The sequence below is a fragment of the Herpailurus yagouaroundi genome, unplaced genomic scaffold (assembly GCF_014898765.1).
Source record: "Herpailurus yagouaroundi ecotype Mexico unplaced genomic scaffold, PumYag 181, whole genome shotgun sequence".
NCBI classification, from domain to species: Eukaryota; Metazoa; Chordata; class Mammalia; order Carnivora; family Felidae; genus Herpailurus; species Herpailurus yagouaroundi.
Window position 1 is genome coordinate 25,645,028 of NW_024412412.1, and position 9,468 is coordinate 25,654,495.

The 9,468-nt window shown below is 42.4% G+C and overlaps 1 long non-coding RNA gene across 1 annotated transcript; it reads right to left on the minus strand.

The window, feature by feature from the left end:
- Nucleotides 1-5,203: 5,203 nt before the first annotated feature.
- On the minus strand, nucleotides 5,204-9,168 carry LOC121039969 (uncharacterized). Its single transcript, XR_005795066.1, has 3 exons — nucleotides 9,157-9,168; nucleotides 6,803-6,814; nucleotides 5,204-5,361 (listed from the first exon to the last, which is right to left on the minus strand). It is a non-coding gene; the product is annotated as an uncharacterized LOC121039969 (long non-coding RNA).
- Nucleotides 9,169-9,468: the final 300 nt, after the last annotated feature.

Sequence of the window (9,468 nt, forward strand, 5' to 3'; positions counted from 1 at the left end):
GCACCAGGCTGACAAGCCCAAGGGACGGAGACCCCTCAGAGGGTGACCATGGAGTCACAGCTATTTCAATGCGGGCACGCTGCCTGCAGGGCCAGAAGCAGAGTCTGGTGCAGGGTTCGGCAGGGGCTGAACTGGGCAGACACCTTGGACATCCCCATGTGCCCATCTGATAGGCCCCAGGAAGCCTCAGTGAGGTGGTGGCTGGCAATATGGCAGAGCTAATGGCCTGGGTAAAAGTGGATGACCTAAGAGAGAATGTGCTCCCTCAGGGGGTACTGCAGGGAGTACTGATACTTTGGGAGTGCATTCTAGGGTGATTCAATTGAAAATCGTTCTAATAAAACTTGTGCACATCTATTACTACCCACCTCAACACTACACATTTCAGAGAGAGGGATAGTGTTTGCATGACATGCCTAAAAAAAAAAATAAATAAATAAAATGTTCCTTTGAATTTAACTTTTGAAATTAATAATGGAGAACTATGCAGTCACTGTTGCAGTGGAAGCTGCTCAATGTAGCAAAAACAGAGCAGCTTTGGTGTAAAAGACAGAGACCATGGGGGTCCCAGAGTGAAGGCAAGGGCACCATACTTCAGAAACAATGGGGTGGCTGTGTTGTGGGGGAAAGAATGCTGAATTTTAAAACAGATGATCTGGTTCCAGCCTGAGTCCCATTACTCGCCAGTCATCAGGACTCTCCGGCGAGTCACTTTAGTCTCTCTGAGGCTCTTTGTCATGCTCTGTGCTTGGGGACATTGTATGACTCTGGAGAGGTGGTGTGAGGTAAGCTGTGCGAAAGTGCTTTTTCAACCATAAAGCCCGGTGTGATTTGTGAGGCGTCATCTTTCCTCAGCAGCGGGCATAGTCATCAACTGTAAACCATGTCTAATCATAAATGTCATTGACACGTTATTAAGCATCTAATGTACAACAGAAAGAGACAGGGAACGGTGCAACAGAGTGGTTTCAGATACGGTCACTGCCCTCAAGGAGCTCATGGTCTGCTTAGTGAGAAAGAATATACTACATTGCCACTCTCATTTTAATAATAAAACAACAACAGTTACCCGTCTCCTGAAAAGTGATCAGTAGTGGGTCAAGAGTACTGGGTCATGAACGACCCAGGAGTGAGTGAATGCAGAGGAGAAAGGGACACTAGCTTTCATGGGCAGGGTAAGACTTGGGCTCAACACTGATGGACAGCCAGGATGTTGATGGCTGCCCAGTGGACACTGGACTGCAGACATGATACATGGTACTTGGAGGAGAATGGAAGGCATGCAACCTAGACACTAGTTCTGGGTGAACACTTCATTTATTAATTCATCTTTCCAGACCTCAATTGTCTCTTTAAATGTAGGTCATCTATCTGGATTCCCACATATATCAGAGAAATATTGTAAGAAGGTAAAGTAATATTTCAAATAACAGGACTTTAAGTCTTTTGGAACAGAGAAGTCAGGCAAACAAAAAGACTATTATTATGTCATTCATAGTTTTCTAATGTTTTCATTAGATGCCAAACCAATAACTTCTGTTTGTGCAATCCGAGGGGTCTATGAATGAAAGGTTGCCCATTATGTCAAAAGAAATCCAGAGTAGCAATACTTATATCAGACAAGCTAACTTTGAAACCAAAGATGTGACAAGAGATGAAGAAGGACGCTATATCACAATAAGGGGAACAATGCAACAAGATCTGACAATTGTAAACATTTACGCCCCCAACTTGAGACACCCAACTATATAAAACAATTAACAACAAACAAAAAGGAACACATTCATAATAAAACAATAATAGTAGGGGATTTTAGCAACCCACTTGCATCAATGGACAGATCATCTAAGAAGAAAATCAACAAGGAAGCAATGACTTTGAATGACATGTTGGACCAGATGGACTTAACTGATATATTTGAAACATTCCTTCCTAAAGCAGCAGAGTACACATTTTTTTTCAAGTGCACATAAGATCACACACTAGGTCACAAACCAGGCCTCAACAAGTACAAAAAGACTGAGATCATACCATGCATCTTTTCTGACCACATGCTATAAAACTTGAAGTCAACCACAAGAAAAAATTTGGAAAGACCACAAATAAATGGTGGCTAGAGAACATGCATGATACTAAAGAATGAATGAGTCAACCGGGAAATTAAAGAAGAAATTTAAAAAAACACATGGAAACAAATGAAAACTAAAATACGGCGATCTAAAACCTTTGGGATGCAGCAAAAGCAGTCCTAAGAGGGAAGTTTATAGCAACACAGGTCTACCTCATGAAGCCAGAAAAATCTCAAATAAGCCACCTAACCTTACACCTAAAGGAGCTAGAAAAAGAACACATGAAGCCTAAAGGCAGCAGAAGAAGGGAAATATTAAAGATTAGAGCACAAGTAAATGATATAGAAACTAAAAAAAACAAAAACAAAACAGTAGAACAGATCAATGTAACCAGGAGCTGGTTCTTTGAAAAAATTAATGACATTGATAAACCTTTTACCAGACTTATCAAAAAGAAAAGAGGAAGGATCCAAATAAATAAAATCACAAATGAGAGAGGAGAAATAATAGTGAACACCACAGAAATACAAACAATTAGAATATTATGAAAAATTATATGCCAACAAATCTGACATTCTGGAAGAAATGGATAAATTTCTTCCTAGAAACATATAAGCTACCAAAACTAAAACAGGAAGAAACAGAAAACTTGAACAGACTGATAACCAGCAAAGAAATTGAATCAGTAATCAAAAATCTCCAACAAACAAAAACCAGATGGCTTCCCAGGGGTATTCTACCAAACATTTAAAGAAATGTTAATATGAATTCTTCTCAAACTATTTCAAAAAATAAAAATGGAAGGAAAACTTCCAAACTCATTCTATGAGGCCAGCATTACCCTGATTCCAAAACCAGATAAAGACTCCACTAAAAAAAAGAACTACAGACCAATATCCCTGATGAACCCAGATGCAAGAATCCTCAACAAAGTACTAGCAAACTGAATCTAACAGCACATTAAAATAATCATTCATCATGATCAAGTGGGATTATTCCTGGGCTGCAAGGGTGGTTCAATATTCACAAATATATCAGCATGATACACTACATTAATAAGAGAAAGGATAATAACCATATGATCTTCTTTTATGCATCTTCTAGATGCATAAAAATCATTCAACAAAGTACAATATTCATTCATGACAAAAACCCTCAACAAAGTAGGGACAGAGAGAACATACCTCAACATCGTAAAGGCCATATACAAAAGACCAACAGCTAATATAATCTTCAACAGGGAAATACTGAGAGCTTTTCCTCTGTGGTCAGGAACAAGACAGGGATGTCCACTCTCACCACAGGAAGTCCTAGCCTCAGCAATCAGACAATAAGAAGAAACAATGGAATCCAAATCAGCAAGAAAAAAAGGCAAACTTTCACTATTTGCAGATGACATGATAGTCTATATAGAAAACCCAAAAGACTCCACCAAAAAATTGCTAGAACTGATACACCGAATAAAGTCACAGGATACAAAACCAATACACAGAAATCTGTTGCATTTCTATAAATCAAGAACGAAGCAGCAGAAAGAGAAACCAAGGAATTGATCCTATTTACAACTGCACCAAAAACTATAAGATAGCTAGGAATAAACCAAAGAGGTAAAAGAGTTGTATGCTGAAAACTATAAAACATTAATGAAAGAAATCAAAGATGACACAAAGAAATGGAAAAACATTCCATGTCCATGGATTGGAAGAACAAATATGGTTAGAATGTCGATACTACCCAAAGCAATCTACACATTTAATGCAATCCCTATCAAAATACCACCAGTATTTTTCACAGAACTAGAATAAACAATCCTAAAATTTGTATGGAACCACAAAGGGCTCCAAATAGCCAAAGCAATCTGGGGGCAGGGGTGGGAAGCAAAGCTGGAGGCATCACAATTCTGGACTTCAAGTTATATTACAAAGCTGTAGTGATCCAGACAGTATGGTACTGGCAGAAAAACAGACACCTATGTGTCAATTTCCTGATCAATGGAACAGAATAGAAAATCCAGAAATGAATCCAGAACTATATGGTCAACGAATCTTCAACAAAGAAGGAAAGAATATATTTCCAATGGGAAAAAAAAAAAAAGTCTTTTCAACAAATGGTGTTGGAAACATTGGACAACTACTTGCAAAAGAATGAAACTGGACCAAAAGACCTAAGTGTGAGAAAGGAAACCATCAAAATCTTAGAGGAGAACACAGGCGCTAACCTCTGACATCAGCCATAGCAACTTCTTTCTAGGTATGTCTCCCAAGGCAAGGGAAACAAAAGCAAAAATGAACTACTGGGATTTCATTAAGATAAAAAGCTTCTGCACGGCAAAGGAAACAATCAACAAAATTAAAAGGCTACCTACAGACTGGGAGAAGATATTTGCAAATGACGCATCTGATAAAGGGTTAGTATCCAAAATCTATAAAGAACTTATCAAACTCAACACCCAAAAAACAAATAACCCAGTGAAGAAATGGGCGGAAGACATGAATAGACATTTTTCCAAAGAAAACATCCAGATGCCTAACAGATACACGAAAAGATGCTCAACATCACTCATCATCAGGGAAATACAAATCAAAACCAGAATGAGATACCACCTCACACCTGTCCGAACGGCTCACATGAACAACTCAGGCAACAACAGATGTTGGCAATGATGCAGATAAATAGGATTTCTTTTGCGATGCTAGTGGGAACACAAACCAGTGCAGCCACTCTGGAAAACGGTATGGACATTCCTCAAAAACCTGAAAATAGAACAACCCTATGATCCAGCAAATGCACTACTAGGTATTTACCCAAAGGATACAGGAGTGCTGATTTAAAGGGGCACACGCACCCCGATGTTTATAGCAGCTTTATCAACAAGAGGCAAATTATGGAAAGAGCCCAAGTGTCCATCAACTGATGAATGGATAGCAAAGATGTGGTTTATATATTTATATATTGGACTGTTACTCAGCCATAAAAAAGAATGAAATCTTGCCATTTGCAATGACGTGGATGGAGCTACACAGTATTATGCTAAGCGAAATCAGTCAGTCAGAGAAAGACAAATACCATTTGATTTCACTCATACGTAGAATTTAAGAAACAAAACAGGTGAACACAGGGAAAAAAGAGGCAAGCCAGAAAACAGACTCTTACCTATAGAGAACAAACTGAGGGTTACCAGAAGGGAGGTAGGCAGGGGGATGGGCTAGATGGCTGATGGACATCAAGGAGGGAACTTGCTGTGATGAGCCCCGGGTGTCGTAGGTAAGTGATGAATCACTAAATTCTACTCCTAAAAGTAAAAAAAAAAAAAAAAAAAGAAAGAAAGAGAGTTTCCCATTAAGGCATTCCTTTCTTGGTGCTCAGAGCTCAGGGGTATGGGAGTCCAACTAGACAAAGGACGTGGATCACATGGCCAGTTTCTGTCCGCTAAACATCGTGGTGTCCATTTACAGACACACAGCAAAGCCAAGCTGTGGTCATTCTCGGGGCCTGTGGTGTGCTCTTAATAACATCACCCCAGGAATATTAAGTGTCTCTCTCCTACCTCCTTTCTTTCCTTTCAAGGTAACTTTAGAGGTGCCACAAAGGAGAAACTCCAGACTTTTTTACAGGGCCTGCCCCCTGGAAGGTGATAATCCCAGCCCTCTGGCAAACTGACTGCTCCAGGAGAGCAGCTCCCAGACACCCGCGTGCACCCTCGTGAAAATCCTTTTCAGGAGCCTTCGTGGGGCTAGGCGCTGCTTAGAAATGGTTATCCTAGGGGCGCCTGGGTGGCGCAGTCGGTTAAGCGTCCGACTTCAGCCAGGTCACGATCTCGCGGTCCGTGGGTTCGAGCCCCGCGTCAGGCTCTGGGCTGATGGCTCAGAGCCTGGAGCCTGTTTCCGATTCTGTGTCTCCCTCTCTCTCTGCCCCTCCCCCGTTCATGCTCTGTCTCTCTCTGTCCCAAAAAAAAAAAAGAAATGGTTATCCTACCAGAACGGCAATCCCCAATGCCCTTGGTTTTCTTCGTTCCGGTGCTTTCTCCAGTGGGCCGTTGCCTTTCAGAGTTGAAATGAAGGGGGCTGTCCAGCGATGAGCCAGGGCCAGGCAGCTGACACAGGCCAGGGCTGTCTGCAGGAGGAGGGCAGCTATCAAATGTGTGACTCATAGCCGGAGGAAGCTGCCAAGTCCAGCAGCAGGGGTACAGCGAGCACTGGCCAAGAAGGTGCTCCCTGCCCTGCGCCCCTGGGTGCCTTCTGCGCCAGGAGCACAGCTCCTACCCAGCACCCCTCAACGCCCCTCCCCCACCCTGCCTTCCCAAGAAACCGGTCCATGGGACAAAATGCCCAGCAAGTTCCTTCATTCTATCCATCGTTAATCAGGTACTTGAAACAGCGCATGACTCATGTTGGGCTCTGCTAAGACCAACATCATCAGGCCTCTTCTGTGTAAGAGTTAAGTCTCAGTTCCACAAAGGACTTCAATGAGCGGAACCTCGTTGATTCCATTGCAGCGCTCAGGACTCAGGGAAAGAGGTGAGCACCACACTGGAGCCACAGAAAAGCTGAGCCACAGAGAGTCGCACAATCTCTTTCTTCCCTAGACACTCTTTCTGGGAAGGATTTTCCTCGAAGACCTGGTCATAGTCTTCAGGTGGGGTTTGCTGCAAGGGATCAATGAGAAGTTTATCAAAGAAGTGTTAGGTTCCAAGGGCAAGGACGAACAGAGTCACTCCAGAGAGGAGGAAGCACCTGAGAACAAATCTCACCATTTAACTCGGGCATCTGCTGTCGATGCTGACTGCGGTTGGGGGTGAGTCTCACGGTTTCTGTGTAGGAGGAAAAGCAGTCCATAGTCCCCAGAGAAAATAATATGGGTTGTCCTAAGAACCAAGGGGCAATACCAGAGAGGGATCATTCAAAGTTTGGTGAATTACTGCTCCCCAAGCAGTGCAAATGACTCTTTCACCACCTCGGTGGAAGATGATGGACTGGGTTAATTCTCTGGATCAAGGGAGAGGTCCAGTCACCTCCTTGCTTTAGAAAAGTTTTTGCTGGGGCGCCTGGGTGGCGCAGTCGGTTAAGCGTCCGACTTCAGCCAGGTCACGATCTCGCGGTCCGTGAGTTCGAGCCCCGTGTCGGGCTCTGGGCTGATGGCTCAGAGCCTGGAGCCTGTTTCCGATTCTGTGTCTCCCTCTCTCTCTGCCCCTCCCCCGTTCATGCTCTGTCTCTCTCTGTCCCAAAAATAAAATAAACGTTGAAAAAAAAAATTAAAAAAAAAAAAAAAAGAAAAGTTTTTGCTGACACACTGCTAAGAGAGGAAAGCAAAGTGCTCTGGCAGTTCTGATATACTAACACGCGTGTAAAAGAGAAGAGTCTTATATCGGCTCATTTGGGCAAAAAACCCACAAAGAAGATAAGAAATTAGTGAGCTTGGTTACTACGGTAGATTGGTGGAGAGAGTGGAAAGACGGGGACAGGGTTGGGGGAGGGACACTTCTCTGAACAGATCTTGTCGAATAGTTTTAGCTTTCAGTGCCATGTCAAGTTTTGCATACTCAAAATAAATAAAGCCGGTAAGATTGAGGGGTAGGGGAGAGGGAATCGGTTACTCCCTTAGGAAAATGGAAAATTGTCTCCATTATCATGGTTATGGGAATGGTCAGTAAAGAAAGGGCATATATAAAAGGCACAATTATTAAAGTCTTTCTGACTTGTTAAGGAATCTGTTACAAACTCTGAACTTGAACTCTATACCACCTAGAATTCTATAAAAGTTCCACATCCCTGGAGATCTTTAAGAATAGAATAGACATATAAATGTCTGTATGATTCCAGGAAAGGGCTGGGAAGAGGGATACCATAGACTGAATGTTTGTTCCCCCCAAATTCATACATTGATGTCTAATTCTCAAGGTGATGGATTAGGTGGTGGGGTCTTTGGGAGGTGCTTAGGTCATTAGTGTGGAAGCCTCACACAGTTGGACTAGTGCCCTTCATAAAGGGATCCCAAGAAGCTCCTTTGCCCTTTCCACCATGTGAGGACACAAGAACATGGCCATCTATGACTAGGAAGTGGATCCTCATCAGAATCAAATCCATTGGCACCTTGATCTCGTTCTTCCTAGCTTCCAGAACCACGAGAAATAAATTTCCATGATTTACAAGCCACCCAGTCTATGCCATTTTTTTTGTAGCAGCCTGAGCAGACTAAGATTCATGAATGCCCTTCTAGGGTTGTGGGAAGTTATTGGGGCTGGTTCCAGGCAGGTAGTAAAGCAGGTGATTTGTCTCTGAATCTTGCTTTCTCATTTCCTCTCTTCTCTGCCCTCCTTAGATCTCCATGCTTGGTTCTCTCAATCTATCTCCATGCCCGATTATCTCCGATGAGGCAGTAAGTCAGAAGTCTGAAGAATAACCTTTAGGAAGTCCTAATACAGAACACAAACTTTTCATGGTCTCAGCACATCCAGTGTTCAGGACCGTGGTTTTTATTGTTTCTGTCGTTGTTTGTTTGTTTTTGAAATAGCTGTACTCACTTCTGGTAAAAGATCTATAAAGATTCGAACCCAGCATTTATAACATAGGATAAAAGTGTATGTTCGAATTCTCACTGGTAGAGTTCAACACTAAGCTAGCTTGTTGGCATGCAGAAGACTCCTAAGTAAACTTGACTTTGCTTCCCCCATTCCAGGAATGGATGTAGTCAAGCCCTAGGAGGAAAGATGTGGATCGGAGAAGACTGAGTATCCAGGGCTCAGTAAGGTTATAATTCATCATGGAAATTCTGGTTCAGCCCCAGTTCTTTCCAAATAAATGATACCATCCCTGGGCTAATTTAGACTCCTTTCTTGGAGCCCTACAACCCCTCTGGCTACCTTCTAACTAACCTCCCAGGGCATAAGTCCTCCCAGGACATCTTTAAGTCTGGAGGTCTCCTTGGCTGTCCCTTAACTCTGCATTAATTAGCATCGGCAAAGAGAAGCGTATTTTGTTAAGATATTCACCCCATGGAATTTGCCCCAGACATTTTATACTTGTCTTCTATTTTTAGCAATGACATCAGTTGGGCTACATTTTGGTTTCTAATGAATCATTCCATTCACACCACCCTCTATTAAATGCCAAGCAGATTTTATGTTACAAATCTCCTACTTTTAATGAGATTAATAAGCTTATCCTTAGATCTTCAAAGATTTATAGCTATTCAGCAAAGTGGGAAAGGCCTGCCTCATTTATTGGCTGTATATATTTAAAGAACGGATTTCAGAGAAGTCATTAAAGTGACATGTGTCTTCCCTCTTCAGAATCTTTATAATTGTTTGTGTGCATGTGCACATCACAAAAGAGCTTTCTCCAGCCCCAAGCTCTTGGAAACCAGGAAGTGTTACACAGAGTGGTAACCACAGCTCCCCAGG